Source organism: Eptatretus burgeri, chromosome 1 (assembly GCF_056783735.1).
Source record: "Eptatretus burgeri isolate ZD-2024b chromosome 1, Ebu_testis_v1, whole genome shotgun sequence".
NCBI lineage: Eukaryota > Metazoa > Chordata > Myxini > Myxiniformes > Myxinidae > Eptatretus > Eptatretus burgeri.
In genome coordinates, this window is record NC_140961.1 from 35,928,937 (window position 1) to 35,953,064 (window position 24,128).

The following is a 24,128-nucleotide window of genomic DNA, read 5'->3' on the forward strand; positions in this document are numbered from 1 at the left end:
GAGCAGAATCAAAAGGTGTGCATCATACCTCAACCTTCAATGCAAGCACGAAATCTCTTCAGGTGATGAAGAAGCGCTCATTATGTGCCAACAAATTGTGCATTTCCATCAGCATGTTGGAGTTCTCCACGAGCTCAAGCGATTTTATCCTGTTTCAAACAGCGGACGAGAAACAAACCACACAGAAATGGGAATTGTGAATGCATATTTTTGATTAACTTGAAAAAGCTATAAATTGTCAACTTCCAAAATTATTTTTTTTTAAAAACCACACAACATTAATCGAGCCTCCATCCATCATATTGTTGCGAATTTTGGCCCGTCCGGCGTGCGATCGGCCACGTAACTCAAATCGCGACGCGTCGCCCACCGAAACGGACAATTCAGTCGTGACCCTCTTGGAACTACCGCCAAGGAGCCAGCCACAGGTGGGGGTTTAACCTCACCACAACCCAGTCTGCATTCTACCCGCGCGAAATAGGGTGAATCGCCAAATGTCGATATACCCAAGTACTCGCGCGGGTCGCGTACCGAGGAATTGTCGGTGCCGGGCTGTGCATCTTTGCACAGACAAAGTGTTGTCACGCCGCACGTCGACTCCGGACACGAACCGCTTAAGCGGCTCGTTCCGTGCTGCAGGTATAACCGAGCGGAGTCATCGTCGACCTTGACAGTTCAGATTATTTATTGGGTGTCTACACCCACTACCAATCCCTTCCGTGATGCAAGATGGAACTTTAAAACAAAGGAAAGGACGCAACGAAACGGGAAACAGTTTGACAAGCACTTTTAATTCACACTCACACAAGCACGTATTTACAGTTATAGCAAGAACACAACGCAGAGTTAAAACCGAATAAAGCAATGTACAAGCACTTATACGGGTTTACTTAGACTGGCGCCACACACACACATTTACACCAAAAGCAAACAAAATATAAGCCACCCTCACAGGCAAGGAGGCAGACAGGTCCGTGGACCAAATTAACATGGGACCTTGGTGATCAGCCAGGTCCACGAGACCGAAGGGGTCTTACTCGCGCCCTCGTGGCACGATGGCGGGCTAGCCGCAATGTCCGCATAAAGCGCCTGACTCCGTGCCCCAAGTATGGTCGGTGAGCTCCTTTGGCGTGCGTTGCTCAGGCATGTGTTGGTCGGCACCACGGTTAGGTTGGGGAACGGACAGGGTTACTGGCGCTATCTCAGCGCGGATGGGGGGGGGGGGGGAAATTGTTGATGCTCGGGGTCGGGAGAGGGGAATGGCGGATGCTCCGTCCCGCGAGCAGGGTCTCGGGACCGCACCGACTCCGGCAAACTCTCGCCCCTCAGTCCTCTTCCGCGTCCCTGCTCCACTCCGCGACTCGTCCCTCGACCTCCACTCCGATCCCTGCAAACACACGACTCAAACTCCACAACTTCTGACTAGCGCCACTTTCTGCACACTTTTTGCACCCCTTTCTGCCCACCTGAGCTGCGTTGTGCTTGTGTCTTTAAAGACCGGGGGAGGAGCTTGTATGCAGATTCACGGATCAAAACGCGCTTGGAGGCGGGGCCACGCCACCCGACGCTCAGCCATTGGTCGGGCAAAAAGGTGCGTGATCCTCTCCTGATCAGATTTCCTCTCCTAAAAGGAACGCATTCACAGCGGGTTCGGAGGCGGGGCCATGCCACCCGATACTCAGTCATTGGATGGAAAAAAGGGGCATGAAGCTTTCTTGATCCGCTTCTCCTCTCCCGAAAGGATCCATGTGCACTCGTGGCTTGACATGTTCGGCAAGAATCACCGAACGGGCCCTGGACAGCACGACATTCGGTGTTGACTGGTGGTGTAGTTGATGGTTGTGGAAGGAGAAAGGCGAAGGTGGTGGGGGTTTGCTGTGGTGGTTTGGTTGTTGGCGGGCGTCGTTTGGGAATGGCGGTGAAGCGATGTTTGCGGGATGGAGTTGTGGAGGTAAAGAGGCGAAGGTGGTGGTGTTTGAGTTGTTGGCGGGCTTATTGGTCCAAAATAACGACAGAGAGAAAAAAATGGCTAACTCAAAGCGTCGCAGCCCGGATGAATCACACATATTCCCTCTAAACAACGGGTGTGAACTAACTACACATGAATTTATCGATATATCTAACCTGAGGACCTTTCTGGTGTATTGCAAATTTCCACAGCCGTAACACTACCCCCTCCCCTTTTTACAGACTCGTCCCGAGTCGTCGAATTTTCGTGTGCCATCATGTGTAGTTCTCCCCTCGTACGGTTTACCTTCGGATCCCTGAATGCGACATTCAGTGTATTCGTGTCCCCAAAATAAATAACCTACGGGCTGAGTAACGAACTAAACAAACCCACTCATACGGACGACTTAAAGAAATTGCCGGCGCGAAGACACACATGCCGGGGGCGCACTCATATTTACAATACACAACTTGACCTTATAATTTACACTATTCCATGGCCCAGGATCAATGGACTCTGCAAAGAGAAAAGTTAGCAGGGAGCCAGGCTGCTCGCATGCAGTCTTTGGCTCAAGTAATGCAGGTGACAGGGAATGTGGCTGGCTGCACACACGCAGTCCAAAACCTTCCCCTTTTAACATGGACGCAGTGAACATAACGGCGCATGAGCTGCGCAAACGCAGTCTCCGTGCCAGCTCAAGTGGCACACGCAATGAACGCAACGGCGCATGAGCTGCGCAACGCAGTCTCTGTGCCAGCTCAAGTGGCACACGCAATGAACACAACGGATGGATGGATGGATGGATGAATGGATGGACGGATGGACGCAAACAAGGTGCACGGGCCGCCACTGCAGGCCCGTGTTGCAGCTGCCAACAGGGCAGCCCTCGCGGCTTGCGCAATGATCCTGGCGCACATGGTAATGAACCAAAGGGGGGGGGGGGAATGCAAAACAGAACAGGGGAAAAAATGAACGAGGGCAGCAGGCATGGGCCAAGGCAAAGGCAGGCAGGCAAGGCATGGCAAGGCCGCTGTAGCAAACACAGCCGGCAGGCGAAGTGACCGTCACAGGCCTTGTAGTAAACAGCTGACAGACGATCCGGTCGGCCAGGCCTTGCAGTAACAGCCAGCCGATGAAGTTGGCCGACACCTTGCCTTGAGATGGAGGTTGGTGGAGGAAGTGTGGTGGTGCTGGCCACTCAGAAGGCGGGCTCTGACCTACCTGACTGTCTCCCTCCCAACCTATCGCCTTTGCCTGTATCTGTCCATACCCACCCCCTTAATTTGTCAAAACCCAATTTAGCCCCAACTTATTTTTTTTGTTTTTATTTTCACTTCCCCACTACTACAACTCGTCCCCTAACCCCCTTTATCGTCTCTGTCCGGCTAACCTATCGTCTCCGAGCCTACTCCCAATCCCTACGTTCCCTTCCTGGAGGGGAATAAGGGAGAGCTAGCGTCCTGTGCCGAGGCCCAACTCAAGCCTCAGGATGGCCTCCTCGGAGTTCAGCGATCTTTACCCAAAGTGGGTCCAGCGGCCCACAACGAGAACGAAGGGATGGATGATGCGGAGTAGACACTTCCTATCTACCTTAACCATTAACTCTTAAACTACCCTGGGGCTTTCAACAAGCGCCTCTCGCTTAAACTATTGGTTCGAACAACCCAGATTCCCGTCGCCTGTGTTGGTGTCCTTGCAAATTCCGGGCCATGCCCTAGAGTTTTCTTCCCGTGCCCTCACACTGTCTCACGACTGGGACGCGTGGCTCCCTTGGCAGGAACTCTGCCGATTCTCTAACAATGGCACCCCCGGGCACCACACTGGCTCCGAGCCTGCCAGCTCCCTAAACACCGGGGAGTGCCCTCTCTGGCGACTCCCCTGAAATGCTCACGTGGCAGGCTGGTGCCCCGGGCCCCTTTCCGAGGGTCACCCGTGCCCACGACACTGCCCACGCGGCCAATGGCGCCCCGGGCCTCCGCACCATGCGGGCGCACCCGTGACCACCACGCTATCCTGGCCCCCCATGGGCCCTTGGCCTACCACCCCGGTGCCCGGGGTACCCACTCAGCGATTCTCACCTTTCGCAGCCACGCTCCCAACCCGTCAACAGGGCTCCTGCACCCCTCCAAATGGGTATTGAGCCTACTTCCCCACCAACAACAAAACGACCTCCATTTTTCAATTTGTCTAACCCAGCTAACTCACTCTACACTGACCCCGGGGTCCCTTGGGCGGGAGTCACTCCTCCCCTCAATCACTCATCGCACCATGCATTCCACATTCGCTCCATACACTCAACATGTACATTTCCCTTTCCACACTTCAACTCACACATCGCTGAATCCTGCCATCCTGCTAACTACATCCCCTAATTATCTCGTGCTCCCTCGTCATCCCTTTCAATATAGCACCTTCCTTTTAATCGACGTAGCTAAGCTGCGTCTCCTCTACACATCCACAAGTCTGTCTCTGTCCTTAAATAATCATTTTCCATTTCCCTCTTAAATCTGACCAAAAATCCCTCCAACTAACCATTCCACGGGCCCCATGAGGACGTACCCCTGCCCCATGAAGCCGGTCAAACTATCACTCACCCTTCCCCCGAACTAGTGTTATCCTGTGCCCAGGACAGGGGGGGGGGGTCTCTCACCTCCTGCCTGGGAATCCTATTCACCTGAAAGCAAGACTTCTTTTTTAAATTTTTTTCAACTGCGCTTCACCAGCGCGGCAACTCGCAGCCTGCGCTCCTTGCACCTTGCCGTCATGGCAGCTGTTCGCGCACCTCGTCCCTCTTGGACGGTACCATCCGGCAGGGATTCACCCTCCTGCTGGATTCCAACCCCACGTGCAGCCATGACGTCACCCTGCGCATTCAAAAAAAACAAGCCTCGCGTTTCGAGGGGTTCCCCACACGAACACATGTGCTCTGCCCGTCGGAGCTTAGCACAAGCTCGCGTGGAGAACCCATCCGGTCCAAATCCGAAATGCAGCCTAACCTTTGTCCGTCCGCGGGATCGGCAACATCCACCACTGGCGTTTCCGGACCGGGTTTCACTCCCGCAAGTGCGCACGCGACGGTCTCGTGCGCTGCACAGGACGAACCTCGCACACACTGCCGTGCAAACCCGGCACGGTCCCCACTACAGCTACGGCCGCGACCCGGCCTCTGTCCCTTATCTGTCGCCGTCGTCATTCGACGCACGCACACCTGCTTGTCACGACGCTGACACTCCATTCCATTACATTCACACCGGGAGACGTGGCTGCATGTTCGCTCATGCCCACCGTCATCTCCCTTACATACCGCTCTCTCACACACACGGTCTCCCTTGCACTCGGCCGTTCACTCACGCATGCCATTTCCCTTGCACACGTGGTTCCATTCACACACGGCCTTCCACTTGCACACGTGGCTCCTTCCACACACGGTGCCTCATCCACACACGGCGTGCTGGGAGGCACGCACTTCGGCACACTTGCCACCACACCACTCACACACAGAGTGTCACTCATACCCAGGGTCTCATCCATACACGGGTTCTCTGTCGCCCACCCGGTCGCTCTCACACACGCCCTTGCTCCCACGCTATGTGCGCATTGCAGCACACATTTCGCCACACTTGCAAACACACACACCAGGACCACACTGGGGATTCGTGCCACCCCAAGGGTTTCCGGGGCCTCTATATCCCCCAAGCTCTCTGTGCACTCGTCCACAGCACTCGCCCCCTCAACCGGACCCACCTGGTCAAGATCAGCTTCAAGGGAGCATAGCGTCTCTCTCCGTTCCCGAAGGAGGCCATCCAGCTGCTCGCACCGGGTCCCCACACGTTCTGCCATCTCGCCCCCATCGTCCTCCACTACCTCCGTGTGTGTGTTCATCCCCAACCCCGTCCTTATCGTGCAGTCTCTCCTCTATTTTTTCTGTTTCTTTCTGGCTCCTTTTTCCTTCCCATCTGAGTCGTTTTTCCTCTCTGAGCCCCATTAGCTGTTCGTTCTCCCTCCGGAGCTCCTCAATCTCTGCTGACTCCAATCTTGCTCTCCGTTTTAGTTGTTAAATTTCAAACTCACGTTGTTCTTGTTTTCTACCCCACAGTTTCTCCTGCTCTTCATTCTCCAATCTCATCGTTTCTTTCAATTGGCTCATTTCCTTCCTGTGTTTCATTCGCTGTTCTCTCACTACTCTTCCTTGTTTCCTCTCCTGTCCTTCCTTCTCCAGTTTCATGGTTTGCTTCATTTGGTTAATTTCCCTTTTGTGTTTCATTCGCTGTTCTTTGTCTATCTCCTCGCACTCCAGCCTTGCCTTTTCTTCCAATTGGTCAACCTCGGCTTCATGTTCTTTTTGTTTTCTATGCCATTGTTCCTCTCGTTCTTCCCTCTCCAATCTCGTTGTGCCCTTCAATCGCCTCATTTCTCCTTCCTGCTTCAGTTGTTCTTCCCTCATCATCCTCAACTCGTTTTGTAGTTCCCTTTCTTTGTCTTCGTGTAACTCAGAAGCTTTCTTTTAAAATTCCTTTCTCATCTCGACACACTCCAACCTGTTTTTTTTCCTTTTGTCGTTCAGTTTCAAGTTCATACTCTTTTTCTTTTTTATTCCACTGTCTCTCTTGTTCCTCATTCTGCAATCTCGTATTTCCTTCAATTGGCTGATTTCTTTCTCCCGTCTCATTCCTTGCTCCTTCACTTTCTCCTCGTACTCCAACCTTGCTTTGGCTTCAAACTGTTTGATCTGTACAGTGTGGTTCCTCAACGTTTCATTTTCCGTTCTCTTCCTTTCCTCTTTTAACACCTTCAGTTCGTTTTGTAATCCTCTTTCTTTGTTTTCGTGTTTCAGTATCTCAGAAGTTTTTTTTTTTCTAATTCCTCCCTCAATTTGCATGCTTCTTCACTCATTTCATCCCTTTTTTTCCACTGCTTCCCTCCTCAATTCGTCCCTTTTTTTTTCTGTATTCCTTTAGTTTTTGCTGCCATTCCTTTCCCATTCTTATCTCCTCTTCCAGGATTTCTCTTTTAAACTGGCTTGCCTTTACCTCTCGCTTCAGTAGTTCCAATTCCCCATCTTGTTTGCGTTTTTCCTTTTCTAGCTTTGTTTTCCTTTCTCCTTCCTCCCTCATTTCTCCCTGCAGTTATTCGAACTGTTCTGACTTTTCCAGCAATTCCTCCGTCCTTTCCTCTTTTTATCTTCCGTTCTTGGCTTTCTCTTTCCTGATTGCCTGTTCTTATCACTTCCTTCAATTGTTCCAACTCCCCATCGTGTTCACATTTTTTCTCTTCCAACTGTATTTCCCTCACTCTCCCCTCTAGTTCTTTGAACCGCCTTTCCCCCTCCAATATTTTTTCCATGAGTAGTTTTACTTCCAAATCGTGCTCCTTTTATTTGTTTTCAAGCTCGGTTTTCCATTCTTCCTCCAAGCCAGGGGTCGGGAACGTGTGGCTCGCGAGCCAGGTATGGCTCTTTTGATGATTGCATCTGGCTCGCAGATAAAATTGGAGTTTGAAACTTGGAAAGCTCAATATTTCTCGCAGAAGCTTTACCTAGAGTTTGAATGGTGTCGTGCTTCATTCACGTGCAGGGCTGAACTTGGCAGAAGGAGAGAAGAAAAAACACCTCCGAATTGTCTGAAGCGGTTTTTGTTTTGTCCAGTCATGCGGCCGACGCGAGTAGTGATTTAGATTCCTCCAATGACGTGCCGCCGCCGACACGCGTAGCGGAATTCATCTCGACCAATCACGCGCCACCGCTGAGGCGACTCGTGATTTCGGTTCCTCCAATGACGTGCCGCCGCCGAGACACGTCACGGAATTCATCTCGACCAATCACGCGCCACCGCTGAGGCGACTCGTGATTTCGGTTCCTCCAATGACGTGCCGCCGCCGAGACGCGTCACGGAATTCATCTCGACCAATCACGCGCCACCGCTGAGGCGACTCGTGATTTCGGTTCCTCCAATGACGTGCCGCCGCCGAGACGCGTCACGGAATTCATCTCGACCAATCACGCGCCACCGCTGAGGCGACAGCATCCCAGAGTCGGCCGGCCGTGCCGCACCTCTCGAGTATGTCAGCCCGTGCGCAGGCCAGCCAGACTCACTTGGGTCAACATCTCCCTCTCTCTCATTTGCTCAAAGCTAACCCTTCGACGAAGAAGATGGCGAAAAGAAAAAAAGAGGAGTATCGTACATTTCAGGACGAATGGGCCGAAGACTTCGCCTTTGTGGAGAGAGCAGGTTCTGTGGTGTGTCTAATTTGCAATGACAAAATTGCATCGATGAAACGGTCGAATATAAAGCGGCACTTCGACACACGCCATGCTACCTTTGCATCAAAATACCCTGCGGGAGACAGCAGAAAGAAAGCGTGCCAAGAGCTACTGAGCAGGGTGCAAGCCAGCCAGCAGCAACTCCGCGTATGGACCCGGCAAGGTGACTATAATTCCGCTCACTTTGCTGGATCTTTAGCAATAGTGAGGAACGGAAAACCATTCACAGATGGCGAGGATGCTAAAACGTTCATGCTGGATGTCGCCAATGAACTTTTTGATGATCTTCTGAACAAAGACAAGATAATCAAAGGGATACAAGACATGCCTCTGTCGGCAAGAGCTGTTCATGATCGTACCATCATGATGGCAAACCAAGTGGAGGAAACGCAAGTGAAGGACATAAATACAGCGCCGTTCTTTTCCCTGGCTTTGGATGAGTCAACAGACGTAAGCCATTTGTCGCAGTTCAGTGTGATTGCAAGATATGCTGCTGGTGATACACTGCGCGAAGAAAGTCTTGCTGTTCTGCCAATAAAAGGGTCCACAAGAGGTGAGTATTTATTCAAGTCTTTCATGGAGTTCGCTCAAGAAAAAAATCTACGAATGGATAAACTTATCTCGGTGTGTACTGATGGTGCTCCGTGTATGGTGGGGAAAAACAAAGGATTTGTGGCGCTTCTCCGTGAACATGAAAATAGACCCATCCTAAGTTTCCATTGCATTCTACACCAGGAGGCACTTTGTGCTCAGATGTGTGATGGGCAGCTTGGCGAAGTGATGTCGCTGGTCATTCGTGTGATCAACTTTATTGTTGCCCGAGCCTTAAATGCTCGCCAGTTTAAAACACTGCTGGATGAAGTTGGAGATAACTATCACGGTCTGCTTTTGCACAGCAATGTGCATTGGTTGTCAAGAGGGAAGGTGCTTAGCCGTTTTGCGGCTTGCCTGAACGAAATCCGGACTTTCCTTGAAATGAAAGGGATTGAGCATCCTGAGCTAGCCGAAACTGAGTGGCTCCTCAAGTTTTACTATCTCGTGGATTTGACTGAACATCTGAACGAGCTCAACGTGAAAATGCAAGGCATTGGAAATACAGTGTTATCCCTTCAACAAGCCGTGTTTGCTTTTGAAAACAAGCTGGAGCTCTTTATCATGGATCTTGAAACAGGTCGTTCACTACATTTTGAAAAACTGAGACAATTTAAAGATGCATGCACAGCAAGTGAGCCCACTCAAAACTTTGATCTCCACCAGTTAGCTGGCTTCACATCCAGTCTCCTACAGTCATTCAAAGCATGCTTTGGAGAATTTCGTGAGCACACTCGTCTTTTTAAGTTCATCACCCATCCAAACGAGTGTTCACTGAACACAGCCGACCTGAGTTACATTCCTGGTGCCTCCGTCAGAGATTTTGAAGCAGAAGTGGCTGACCTGAAGGCCTCAGACATGTGGGTGAATAAGTTCAAGTCACTGAATGAAGATTTGGAAAGAATCACACGACAGAAAGCAGAGTTGGCGAGCAAGCACATGTGGACAGAAATGAAAAAACTTCAACCCGAAGACGAGCTGATTATCAAAACTTGGAACGCGCTTCCTGTCACATACCTCACACTGCAGCGTGTGAGTATTGCTGTATTGACCTTGTTTGGATCTACGTATGCATGTGAGCAGTCATTCTCACATCTTAAAAACATCAAGTCCAACCTACGATCACGTCTAACGGATGAAAGCCTCAACGCTTGCATGAAGCTTAACCTCACCAAGTACCAACCAGACTACAAAGCCATCAGCAAATCCATGCAGCACCAGAAGTCCCATTAATGGTGAGTATTATAACAACATTATTTAAAAGAATAAATTCAGAGGCTTATTATACTAACATTTAGTTGAATTCCGTCTTAAATATATATTATATGGCTCTCACTGAAATAGATTTCCAAATATTTTGCTTTAATGGCTCTCTGAGTCAAAAACGTTCCCGACCCCTGCTCTAAGCTGTTCCTATCCTGGGAGATACCAATTTGCTCTTCCTCTTTCCTTTTATTCTGTTCACTCGCCTTTTGTAGCAAAAACCCACGCAACCAATGTACTAACGTCGTTTCCTTATGTAGCTTCTCGACTGTGCTGGCTAAGTCCTCTTCCAGCTCCTGAATTTGCTCCTGTGCATCGGCCAATCGTTGTACTTCCGTGTGCACATAATCCTCATGAACCCAGTCTGCATTGGTTAAGTCCTTTTCCAACCCCCGAATTCGTTCCTGTGCCTCGTCCAATTCAATCTGCAATGTACTGCCGTCGCCCTGCCTCGCCTGCCATGACCCCGTAGTTTGAAACAGTTGTTGGGAGCGCTCGCCTTGTGTCGTGCCGTTCGTAGCGCCATTAATTGCGGCCCGCTCACGCCGCGTGCCGCACTGAAGTGCGGCCGTGCCGCCATCTTGTGACTCCGTTTGCCGGCAAAGTCCGTGCTCAGAATATGAGGGTGAGCTCCCCCATGGATTGTAATTAGCGGTGGAGTTATAAAAAGAACCATCCCGGGCCATGGATTCTACATTACTACACATATTCATTTCTACCCCCGGCACCCGCTCGCCTTGAAACTCCATCTTATTTCTCGTAAGGGATTAATTTAGATTGCTCGTAATTTGGGGGGAACAGGGGGGGGGGTTGCTTCGCACACCCCTGGTACGATCCCTGAATTTAGTTGGAGACCGGGGTGGATTCGAATCCCACACTCCTGTACACCAGTGTTGCGAATTTAACCTCACCACAACCCAGTCCGCATTCCACCTGCGCGAAATAGGGTGAATCGCCAAATGTCGATATACCCAAGTACTCGCGCGGGTAGCGTACCGAGGAATTGTACCACGCCGCAGGTCGACTCCGGACACGAACCGCTTAAGCGGCTCGTTCCGTGCTGCAGGGATAACCGATCGGAGTTATCGTCGACCTCGATGGTTCAGATTATTTATTGGGTGTCTACGCCCATGACCAATCCCTTCCGTGATGCAAGATGGAACTTTCAAACAAAGGAAAGGACCCAATGAAATGGGAAACAGTTTGACAAGCACTTTTAATTCACTCTCAGACAAGCACGTATTTACAGTTATAGCAAGAACACAACGCAGAGTTAAAACCGAATAAAGCAATGTACAAGCACTTATACGGGTTTACTTAATAGACTGTCGCCACACACACACACATTTACATCAAAAGCAAAGAAAATACAAGCCACCCTCACAGGCAAGGAGGCAGAAAGGTCTGTGGACCAAATGAACGTGGGACCTGGGTGATCGGCCAGGTCCACGAGACCGAAGGGGTCTTACCCGCGCCCTCGTAGCGCGATGGCGGGCTAGCCGCAATGTTCGCATAACGCGCCTGACTCCGAGCCCCTGGTATGGTGGGTGAGCTCCTTTGGCGTGCGTTGCGCAGGCACGTGTTGGTCGGCACCACGGTTGGGTTGGGGAACGGACGGGGTTACCGGTGCTATTTCAGCGTGGATGGGGGGGGGGGGGATTGTTGATGCTCGGGGTCGGGAGAGGGGAATGGCGGACGCTCCGTCCCGCTAGCGGAGTCTCGGGACCGCACCGACTCCGGCGAATTCACGCCAGAGTCCTCTTCCGCGTCCCTGCTCCACTCCGCGACTCGTCCCTCGACCTCCACTCCGAGCTCCGTCCCCTTCGCCGTCCGATCCCCGCAAACACACGACTCAAACTCCACGACTTCCGACTCGCGCCACTTTCTGCACACTTTCTGCACCCCTTTCTGCCCACCCGAGCTGTGTTGTGCTCGCATCTTTATGGACCGGGGGAGGAGCTTGTATGCAGATTCGCGGATCAAAACGTGCTTGGAGGCGGGGCCACGCCACCCGACGCTCAGCCATTGGTCGGGCAAAAAGGGGCATGAGCCTCTCCTGATCTGATTTCCTCTCCTAAAAGGAACGCATTCACAGCGGGTTCGGAGGTGGGGCCATGCCACCCGATGCTCAGTCATTGGATGGAAAAAAAGGGGCGTGAAGCCTTCCTGATCCGCTTCTCCTCTCCCGAAAGGATCCATGTGCACTCGTGGCTTGACGCGTTCGGCAAGAATCACCGAACGGGCCCTGGACAGCACGACGTTCGGTGTTGACTGGTAGTGTGGTTGATGGTTGTGGGAGGAGAAAGGCGAAGGTGGTGGGGGGTTTGATGTGGTGGTTTGGTTGTTGGCGGGCGTCGTTTGGGAATGGCGGTGAAGCGATGTTTGCGGGATGGAGTTGTGGAGGTAAAGAGGCGAAGGTGGTGGTGTTTGAGTTGTTGGCGGGCTTATTGGTCCAAAATAACGATAGAGAAAGAAAAATGGCTTACTCAAAGCATCGCAGCCCGGATGAATCACACATATTCCCTCTAAACAATGGGTGTGGACTAACTACACATGAACTTATCGATATATCTAACCTGAGGACCTTTCTGGTGTATTGCAAATTTCCACAGCCATAACAATATGTACCAGCTTTCAATACAATATTGGGAACAGAATCCATTGAAACAAGAAGATAAAATATTAATGTCGAGGAACAGAAGCTTATGATATGAAGTTTTCACCCTGATTTGTTTGTCTGTGAGCAGGATATCTCAATAAGTCATGGACGGATTTAGATGAACCATGGTCGACAAGTTGGGTGTGTAACAAGGAGGAATAGATTTGATTTATGTGACGATCCTGATCGAGATCTGGATATGGGAATTTTTTAATGATTCTTCAGCATAGAGATACTGGGCCAAAAATAAAAAAACAGCACGATATCTCCAAACGTTGTGGACGGATGACAAAACTTGGTGGATGAATAGTTTGTTTAGGTGACAAGAACAAGGCGATTAGATTTTGGTTAAAGTCCGGTGCAGATCCGGTCGATCAATGGGATACAATGCGTAAACTGTACAGCCTGGCAGAGGGATGTGCTCTACAGAGTGCCGTTTTCGTTTGTTACTTGCAAAATCAAAAATTTTCAAGTACAGTATATCGGTTAGTCTGGTCTGTTATTATGTCAGTCTGTTTGCATGTCAAATTTTTACTCCGATCTTCACAAAACACAACCACCTGGGTCATGTTTAGGCCCTTGAAGACCCTTTAGATGCCTAAAAACATTTACACCCTTTTAGAGCACTGAGACCCTTTGACCCTTAGACCCTTTAAACCCTTAGGACCCCTAAGACCTTGTAGTTACTATCAACCCTGTTTGAACTCTTCAACCCTTAAAATCATGTCGACCATATAGAAACCAATAGAGCCCGAGACCCTTTCGACCTTTGAGAAATTTTTGAACCCAAAGACTCTTCAAACACCATGGACCACGTTAGAGCTGTAGCTACTGTTGGAGCATACAGTGGAGACCACTTTGACCTTTTAGACCGTTTGGACCTTTTAAACCACTTTGACCCATTTGATGCCTTATGTTGGCTTAATGCCTTAATGGTTAGGGTGGTGGGCTTGAGATCCTAGGATGCCGAGTTCAAATCCCACTCGGCTGTTGAATTAATACCAGGTAGGGTTGACTCTGCCTGTCATCCTTCCGAGGTCAGCAAAATGAGTGCCAGCTTGCTGGTATCTTGTGTTGGGGTGGCAACCCGTCCATGATTGTGTCCAATAGCCAAGGAGACTGCTTCGGCAGCACCAATGCTCTACACCAAGTATGGTCCCAATGGATGGATGGACCCATTCACCCTTTAGATCCATTCATGCACTTTAGATCCCTTAAGACCCCGAATACACTTACACCCTTTCGACTGCTTAGATCTCTTGACCCAAAGACCTACACTCAGACCCAATCTGCTATTGGAAAATAAATTTTAGTCCTTTCGACCCTTATATACCCCGATTGATCCTTTGGACCACAAAGACCCTCAAGACACGTCGACCGGTTAGACGCACACCACAAAAAAATCAATTGAGTCTTCTGGCTCTATACAGAAGATACTTTTTTCAGCAATTAATGTGCAATCTCGACCTACCAAGAGGCTGGGTACTCTGCAAGGTGGAACAGAATTTGCATATTGGGTCAATGAATTGGTTTACCAATTAAAACGTTGAAGCATATTGATAATTTGGATTTCGCAAATATCGTGCTGGGCACAACATCTTTCTTGCTTGTTTGTTTGTCTCTTTGTGAGCAGGATATCTCAAAAAGTTACGGACAGATTCTGACAAAACTTGGGGGACAGGTTGAATGTGTGACAAGGATTAAATTGTTTTGATTTTCATGAAGATCCGAATCCGGATCTCGATCCAGTCTATTAGTGGGATGCAAAACGTAAACTGTTCAGCCTGACAGAGGTATGCGCTTTCCCAAGTGCCGTTCGAGTTGAGACAAGTTAACAATGTAAAGGGAGAAGTTTTCAAGGATGAGATACTTCTGTTTGCTCAAGAAATGCCAATGTTTGTATATTTCAAATACTGTACTCTCTGCATAATGAGAATTTTTTTTTCCAATTAAATGTTGAAAAAAACCTCCCAAAATCCTTAGTTTGTCTCAGATGATTGAAAGTTCCTCCTTTTTGAACATTTTGAAAGTCCTATGTGATATATTTTGGTCAAATGTGTGATTATCACAAATCTGATACACTTTCGGAAACGTCAACAATTGGAAATTTAAATTTATAACGACAGTCCTGGTTCCTATATTTTGCTGAAACATACCTGATGTGATAGCCCAGACCTGTCGCTACTTGCTTCGCAAGTCTTGAAAAATAATGGAGGAGACCGCTTTTTCCACATCCAACATTCCCTTTGAAAACCACGATTTTCCGAGAGCGACCAGTCCTCCAGAATATTTTGGAGCTGAACATGAAGATGTCCTCTGCCCTCCTGTGTTTTGTTGGTGGAGATAAAACAATGTCATTCCTCAGTATTATCAGTGAAAACTTCATAACACATTGCACTGTTTTCAACAACAAATAAGCCAATATAAAAAGCACATTATTTTTCAAATATGGTGTCAAATAAAGACAGAGGTTTTGACAACAATAGCGTTGTATGAATTATCATCATCAGGTCAGCACAGATGAAGAGCTTAATTTTCACGATTTCTAAATTTTGAAGCCAGCAGTAAAAATGATAATACACCACCTCAGCCATTAGTCAAGATGTGAATACGACCAAAGTAGAAGAAAACTCAAACAAACACAAAAGCATGACAAACTTAAGATAACAAGCTCAAATGAGCGAAGATCCTCGTCCTCTTAATGATGACGTCATAAAAACGAATATGACATCATTGTGATGCATCAGGTTTGTGATAAATTATTATCTGTGCTAATGCCCGGCTTGATTCCCGCAAACAAAATTCAAACAGCTTGCCTAGTCGATAATGGTATAGGCGATTGCCATTCGCGGCGATATTATGACGTCAACTTTTTTTATAGGAAGAATTTCCAAAATCGGAGATGGTTACTGCCTGTGCGTGGGCTTTCTGCATATACATGGCAAGTTTCACGAAGATCCGATGAAAACTGTGTTGTGAAACAAAAAATGTCAAAAACAGGAATGAAATCAGAAAAATTGATATGACATCATAGTGATGTATCATATGTGCGGTAATTCATCTCAGCTAATGCCCTGTTCGATTCGCGCGAACAGAATTCAAAAAGCTTGCCTAGTTTCGGAGATAGTTTTTTGGCGATTTCCATTAGCAGAGATATTTTTACGTCACAACTTTTTTTCTCGGAGGAATTTTCAAAATCGGAGATGGTCACTGTCTGCACGGGGTGTGTGTGTGTATATATATATATATATATATATATATATATATATATATATATATATATATATATATATATATATATATATATATATATATATATATATATATATATGCCAAGTTTCAGGAAGTTTCGATGAAAACTGTAGGCTGTGAAACAAAAAAGTCCACAAGAACAACAACGCGAGTCAGACTTAGAGATCCTCCATGAGGATCTAAAAATAATCAATGCGTTCTCCGCTCAGCCATATCAGTCATAGAAAGCAAAATATTAGGAAGTGTGAAAAGCCAAAAATCTTGGCCACATATTTTACAGGAAATTTAACTCGAAATAGACCATATATTTACAGTGTGCCGCCATCTTGGTGAGGCTTATTTTGGTTTTTCATGATGAGCACCCCATAAATTATCTTCAAAACGGGTGTTTAATTGAACCCAAACACCCAATTTTCACTCACGTACTACCTTAGAGTTCCCTTCGGATGCATGCAAAGTTTTGGGCCGCTGGGTTTCATGATTTTGGAGTTTTGGAGAGAAGGACGGACGGACGGACATACACACACTGAAATTTATTATCTTCGAAGATATACTTGTCCTGCATGTGATAGATATATGCACAAGTTCCTCCAAGACAATGTCATCAATGGACGAAAAGGAAAAGCTGAGGTGCGGCACATAATTGCAATGACAAGACATTACAATAACATTGATTTTGAACATTTTGATTGAACATTGAACAAGACATTGATTTTAAACATTTTCATTCCACATTTATCCTGTTTTACAACAATTATTTTTAGTCTTAAAAGTAATGAAAAATTTGTTTAAAAAATAAAAATAAAAAAAAAAGAGTAGAAAAAAAAGAAAATAAAGAAATTGGAACATTGAATAATTTCCTCGAGTGCATGCATTGTTATACAAGCATGCACGCACACATAAGCAAGGATATAAAGCCAGAGTCAATTCTCGTAAGATTCTTCATTCTTAATATTGAAAAGACAAGACCAGTAGTGGAAGAATCTGCATATTAAAATAAAGACCTTGCCTTTTCATTTCTCTTCAAAAGCAGCTTTTTGTCTTTCTTCTTTTCCTTTTCAATAAGGCAAGTTTTTGCAGGCCTTTGGAACGTCGACGCTTTGCCAAATACCTATGGAAAGAAGATTATATTTTTATTTTGTCTTTAAAAGTGCATTTGTAAAGGGAGTCTCAATAAAATCTACGCACACTTTAATCTTTCAGAAGGATTAATTAAATAATGGAGAGAGGCTGGTCGTGATTATTGCTAATGCAGTCGTATCGTCAGTTAGTGCGGATGCCCTCACGACAAGACTTCACAAACTTCCCACGACTAAAAATCTTACGAGACTTCCCACTAAGCCAATCAGAATGCAGCACTGCCTCATGCTTCCTTCCCAAACCAAACAGCAAACTACTGGACTGAAGAACATGCAGAGCATGAACCGATTCAGCTATTGCAGGAAAAACCTGCTTTGTTTGAGATCACATTCAAAGCTGATGCAAACCGTATTTCGAAAACCTAGACCATCATGCTGTAGAAGCCACTGCCAGATCCACAGCTTCCCGTCATTAGCCACTGCCAGATTGAATGCCGTTGCCTCCGCCTGACTCGTTGAATGTTTGAGGGCCACACAGCTACAGACAGGGGAGAAGGAGCTGTTGGCATTGTACAGGAATAAGGAAAGGAGTAAGGAAAGCGACGGGGCGAGGAATGCTTGGAAGGTGCGGGACAGTAGTGATGCTGGGAGGGTACGGGAATTCTACGATGAACAGTGTTATTCGAAAGAGGTATGATCGTGAGTTTACTAACCATGTCTTCTCCGATCATGAGAGAAACCATTTTATTGGCACATGGCATTATCAGTTCCTCGCCAATAGTGTGTGGCTTTTTAGCTTTTGCAATGAGCAATGAAACACAATAGGATGCTTCCACAGCACGTGCATTGGTCTGATGACATTTACCTTCTTTATCCAAGCGGGAATTCCTAAGGGCGGTTAACTTCCATTCGAAAAATGAGTGCTCTCTATGTTTGTATGCTGCATGTTTTGATAACAGATGCCATTGTAACTTGTTATGTTTCATGGATTCACTCGAAAGTATTTCATAACAAATGACGCACTGAGGTTTCTGGACTCCACGCTCTGTCACATAATAGAAACCTAGCTCAATGAATTTGTCATTGTAAGGTCGTTCGCGCGACGCGCCGGCCATATTCCTTCACAAAAAGTAACAACTTTCAAGTTTGGGTATAGTATAGAAACGAAATGTTCAAGAAGGCTCTTCTTCAATAAGAAATGACATAAAATGAATAATAGAGGCACTGAGTGGTATCCAGTAATAATCCAGAAAATTCAAACACACTTCGCATGCAGGTATTCCAATGGTCGGCAGAAGTAGAGATGATGTAGTTGTCGCAATTGTGGCGTTGTAAAGATGATGTGAACAACTTGATGTCAAGCCTCTCATCAACACAAGAGGCTCCGCCTCTTGTGCAAGTTTAATCTCGCAGGAAGTTGACTCGTTGTGTTCTATTTCCTAAATCATGGTGGCGTCGGATCTCATCGTTCTGATGGTGATGTTACCTGATGGTGGCAAAAAGTAAAACGATAAAAATGTTATTGGACAAAAAATTAACGGACATTATCGGACGAAAAAAATTGAGTTATCGGAAGTTAACTGGTCCGATTACGACAAATGGAAGTTAACTTCCGATAAAAAAAAGTTAACTTCGATAATTGTCTTATCGGATTATCGCTTTTGGCCCAACACTGTTCACCATCTGGTTTTAACAGAGCAATGCGCGGTTACAGGTTGAACTGGGCCTGCTCTTCGGACTTGGGGTTTAAAATTGCGAACATACTGTAACGCGCATGCGCTAGCTGGCTGACGAGGAAATATCATCCACCGATCAGCCGAATTAGAGCGGGAAAACCCACCTTAGTTTCTATTTCCAGAACTAAATGTTGTAATGAGAAAGTAATTCTTGGCAATGTCAAGAATGTGGCAAGCGCTGTGTATAGATCACAGATTTACATACTTTTCATAAAAACATAGCATTTAAAAAAAAAGTTTTTAGACGATTCCGAGACCCCACGAAAAGTGCTTTGCGACCCCAGTTGGAGTCGCGACCCCGAGGTTGGGAACCCAAGAACTAGATGGAGGAATGCAGTTAATGTCAGGTAATGTTGAATCAATGTCGGAATAATGTTTTGACATTCATTCAGCATTACTAAACCTGTTCATTTATGTCACACTTTTCAGGCAAAAAGTGTCAGTGCAGCATCACTTACACATCGCCGTCGTCATCAACAACTTCACCACGGATCTCGTCAACAATGTCGTTGTACACCATTTTCTTCATTTTTGGTTTCTTCTTGAAGAAACATCGAAACATTTTCCTGAAAAGTGAAAAAGGTGGCAGTCATTGTGTACATTTTTGTTATTCTCTCAACAAAAGTAAGCTCATGGAAAGCAAGGTTAAATTGACAGTGGAGTAGTGGGGCAACAATCAGGCACATATATAGGGATGAGCAATGAAACCATCAGGGAAATAAACAAACAGGAAAGGAAAGAGAGTAAGAGAATAAGAGAGTGAGGAGGGGAGGCGAGGAGGGGAGGCGGGGGGTGGGCGGGGACGGGGAGGGGGTTTGAAACACTGAAATCAGCAAGTAAGAGGAGAGGATTGGGTGAGAAAGGGTTAATGGGGGAAATCGAGATCATGTATGAGGTTGGGGCATGACATGAGGTGACTGTCCGCTGCCTGCTTGAAACCATGGAGAGAAGAGTGAGAAAGAACGGCCTCTGGAGGGTGATTCCATGGATGGGAGAAATGATGTAGAAAGGAGTTAAGGTGTGCAGTCAGCCTGGAATTTGGAAGTTTAACCGGGATGGGGAGTCTGGAAGAACATACGCATCCTGGAGATGCTGAGACGGGTCGGAGAACTTAGAGAGCAGAGGGAGTAACATTGGAGAAGAGGAAGTAAAGGCAGAGACCATCAACCCCCCCACAATGTGAACCTTAAGCTTCACCAGAATTCCACAAATTAAATCAACAATTACAAGTCTTAATAAACAAGACTGACCTTTTGCTCTTGGGCTTTTCTGGAGCCGTTTTTTGATCTTTTGCCTCTGGATTTTTTCTTCGAAAACAATTTCTCAGAAACCCAAGGCAAGAAAGCTTTTTTTTTTGGTGACACATTCTCTGGATTGAAATTTTTCGGCTCATGTGTTTTGGCACAAAAACAACTTCCCTGGAAAAAAAAGAAATAATAAAGATGTGAGTGCAGTACAAATGTGGGAATCAATACATGTTGACCTTCACTTCGTTCCACTTCAACAGTGTATTGAAAACATTCAAGAATAAAAACAAAGCTACTTTTCATGATCAATGTTTGTTCTGATAAATCACGTGTCAATCAAAATTCAAGCTCCATGATGGAGTGACCTTCAAATCACGAAACAATCAACGGTATGAGCTGCAGTCAATGTTGCAGTGGCAATGACTTCTGTTGAAACTCAGGTTCTCTCTCCAGAATCATCTCACTGTCAATGGCCGAATGAAAGTCTGGTAACTCCAAGTTAACTTGAGATATATGCACAAGTCCACTGACTATTTGTCCTCTCTTTCCTGGGCACATGACAGGATGCCTGTGTCATGTTTTAGACATGAAAAAATGTGCATGGTACCTCGGAGGGCAATTTTTACAGAAATAAACTGATTGATTAAAAAAAAAAAACATTCACAGCTCTTTTTAGCAGCATCTCGTGTCACGAACGCTGCTCATAGAGAGCTCGGCATTGTTCTCTTCTTTTTCTTGTGAAGACAAAACCTGAATCTCGAGGACTCGGCTCTTGTATATACAAGATCCGGATCTTCTTAAATACTGAGCACATCTACACATCCTCACATAGACGGTGCCTTTTGAGAGCGTCTATCATGAACTTTTAAATATATTCGGACATTTGCTTTAAAGTTTCGAAAAGTTCACGTTCCAATTTAAAGATTATTCCATTTATCGTATTGTAATTTCGTAAATACATTATTTATTTCGTAAATACACGATATATTGTAAATACGTAGACATTATGACGCGTTTCGCTAATGGCTTAATCAAAGCACGTGACGAAATATCGGAAGTTGTTGTTGTTGTTTTTTTTAAAAAGTGAAATTTTTTATTTTTTTTTTAGCCAACAAAATCTTTAGGACGCTGCTCGTGGACACATTTGTCCTTGTTTTTCCTTGTTTTCCACACACAGGATAACTGGACTTACTGAAAGTTTTAGTCAACTTTAAGGTCAAGGTGAATGACTTGTTATAACTCTCAACACATACACACGGGTCTCTCTGCCACATTTCTCACATTTCCCTAACTTACAGGAATGGCCATATGCATATTCAATGGTGAATCATTTAACTCCTCTGCTCAGGTAATGTGTAGACATCCTCATATGGAACATGCTTGTCTGATAAAGGCCTGAGGTACATTACCACATCGATGATCTTTATTGATTCCTTTTCCGAAAAGTGCTGAAAAGTGTGGGGGCCATTACACACCCCTGACAAATTTCAGTTACAATCGGAAATGTCAGAGATGGTATCACCACACTTCACAGATCTCTCAGTACCAGAGTATAGTTGAGAAATCAGATTGATCAGTTTTGGTGGTACCCACGAAGACCAAGAATCCTCCAGAGGGCATCCCAATTCACTGAATCAAACGCTTTATGGAGATTAACAGAGGCTGCAAGCAGCCCCTGCCAAAACTCTTGTCTGTGTTCGGTGAGGACCCGAAGAGCAAGGATATGGTCAATCGTTGACATCCTTGGGGTAAAGCTCGACTGCTCTGGGTGCTGGTGCTCAAGCAGATGGTGGCGAATCCTATCAAGAATTATCCAAGCAATGCCCTTGCCCAGCAATGAGAGAAGCGTCACCCCTCGGAAGCTGTTGCAGTCTTGTGATCCCAATTCCCCTTCCAGAGAGGGACAATAAGGCCCTTCTTCCAGTCTGTTGGGATAATGTCTGTGTTCCAGACAGATCACAGAACTGCATGCAACGAAACGAGTGCAGCATTTCCACTAACCTTAAGAAGTTCAGCATGGATGCCACAGATCCCAGGAGCTTTACCCCCATTTCAACCGGTTCACCGCAGCCTGTGTTTCCACAAATGAAGGTGGATCACAGTTGATTGGAGGGTTCGCAATAGAGATAGTAACATCATTGATGTCCAACTTAACAGCTGGTGAATCCACCTGGTACAGCTGCTCAAAATAAGCTGCCCAGCGGGCCTCCACTTCGGACTCCTCTGTCAAGAGCCTCCCACCCTCTGCTCTAAATGCAGTACACTGAGGGATGGGCTTGGATGAACGCAATGCGCGAATTCCCCTGTAAGCAGGACGAGAATCCATTGACCACAGGTGATGCTCTACCCCTTCACAGATTCCTCACACATAGGCCTCCTTTTCCACCCTCAGCGCAGTTTTACACCTCAACTCTCTTCAGCTCTTGATAGCAACATTCTGCAATCCAAAATTGCTTCATATAGCTGCTGTCCATCAACATCAGAGCTGCACAATTCGCCCAAATTTTCACACCCTTTTCAGATCGTTACTGTCAGCGCCGTAACACAGTCCCTCGATATCGAGAAGGAACCCAAACTTGGTGTCGGTGTCGGGCAAACGAGCGAACCTTTCGTCCATTTCTCTGTGAAGACGGTCGAGTGTTCCCTTCATGACTGTTTCAATTTCCTCCTTCGCTGGTAACCCAGCGGCTCTCAAGTTCTCATCAGCCATTCGTTTCTTTCGTCTCTGACGTCTTTCAACTTCACGATTCCATTCTTGACAGAGACCGAGTCCTGCTCAGTGGCATCCCCCCCCCCCTTCAAGTGGCACCCAGGGCATGTGCCATACCTCTGCTATACCTTAGGTACGCCACTGCCTCGATTATATTACCCATAGTTCAACGACAACAACATCAGTGGAAAAGTTTGTATATCCGTATCCTTCCTTCACCCATAGTCTTTTGCGTAACTTGGGAACCCCTCATCCAATTGACATCAAACCTCGAAAAGGCACATCTGTGGGGCCCCAGCAATATTCCTGGCAAGTTTCAATCAGATTGGACCGGCGGTCGCAGACAGACACACACGCAAACGCACACACAGATTGCTGGAATTATAGATAGACTAGTGCGGGCCCGTAGGGGCGGGCCCGTAGGTGTGTGCCAGTATGTGCAGCTTCGTGCCTGCAGTATCAGGTCGCCAGCATCAATTGTGACGTTATATCAAATGAAGAAGAATTGTGACGCCCACTCTCTCTCCCCCCCTTTCTCCCCCCTCCTCTGTACCCCCTCCTCTCTCACTCCCCCTTTCCCTCCCCTCTCTTGCCCCCCCTCCTCTCTTCCCCCTCCTCTCTCTTGCCCTTCTCTCTCCCTTCTCTTGCCCCCCTCTCACCTTTCTCTCTCTCCTCTCTTTGCCCCCCTTTCTCCCCCCTCCTCTCGCCCATCTCTCTCCCCTCCCCCTCTCACACCCTCTGTCCCCCCTCTCTCTCACCCCCTCTGTCCCGCTCTCTCTCCCCTCTCTCTCCCCCCCTCTCTCAATGTATTCACAAATGTCTACCAAGCACAACGATTAATTCCAACCTTGGGAAAAAAAACAGCTTTCAAACCCTTGGGAAACAGCTGTTTCCCTTGTGAAAATTCAAACATTGGGATTAATTAATAATTTGAATAATAATCAAACCTTGGGATTACGTAATTACATAATAATCAAACCTTGTGATTAATTAATTAATTCAAACCTTGGGAAAAAACAGCTTTCAAACCTTGGGAGACACTTGGGAAACAGCCAAAATGGATGAGGAAGAACGACATAAAACTTTGAAAAGGCACATACCCAGGTCCCCAGTGTCGATTGTGATGTCATACCAAACGAAGAAGAAGAATTGTGATGTCAATCGTGCAAAAAAAAAAATTAATAATTAAAAAACATTAATTGTGACGTCTTTCGTGACCTCATAGCACCGTGTCCTGTCTGGTTGACAGACAATATATAGGTCGTTATTGGATGACAGACAATGGTCATTGTATCACGTTATTCTTTTTATTCAATTATTGTGCTATTATTGTGTACTGCCAATTATTGTGCAATGATTAATATGCTGTTATCATTATTCTGAG

General features: G+C 46.7%; 2 long non-coding RNA genes across 2 annotated transcripts in view; both read right to left on the reverse strand.

Moving 5' to 3' along the window:
- Positions 1 to 27: 27 nt before the first annotated feature.
- Positions 28 to 15,169, reverse strand: LOC147034236 (uncharacterized). Its single transcript, XR_015057611.1, has 2 exons — positions 14,877 to 15,169; positions 28 to 149 (listed from the first exon to the last, which is right to left on the reverse strand). It is a non-coding gene; the product is annotated as an uncharacterized LOC147034236 (long non-coding RNA).
- Positions 15,170 to 16,970: 1,801 nt separating this feature from the next.
- The window catches only part of LOC147034237 (uncharacterized), a 9,486-nt gene continuing 2,328 nt past the window's right edge, over positions 16,971 to 24,128 (reverse strand). The window contains exons 2-5 of the long non-coding RNA XR_015057591.1: positions 20,038 to 20,205; positions 19,246 to 19,353; positions 18,317 to 18,537; positions 16,971 to 17,083 (exon numbers count right to left, since the gene is read on the reverse strand). This is a non-coding gene — a long non-coding RNA (uncharacterized LOC147034237). The remainder of the gene's footprint in view (positions 17,084 to 18,316; positions 18,538 to 19,245; positions 19,354 to 20,037; positions 20,206 to 24,128) is intronic.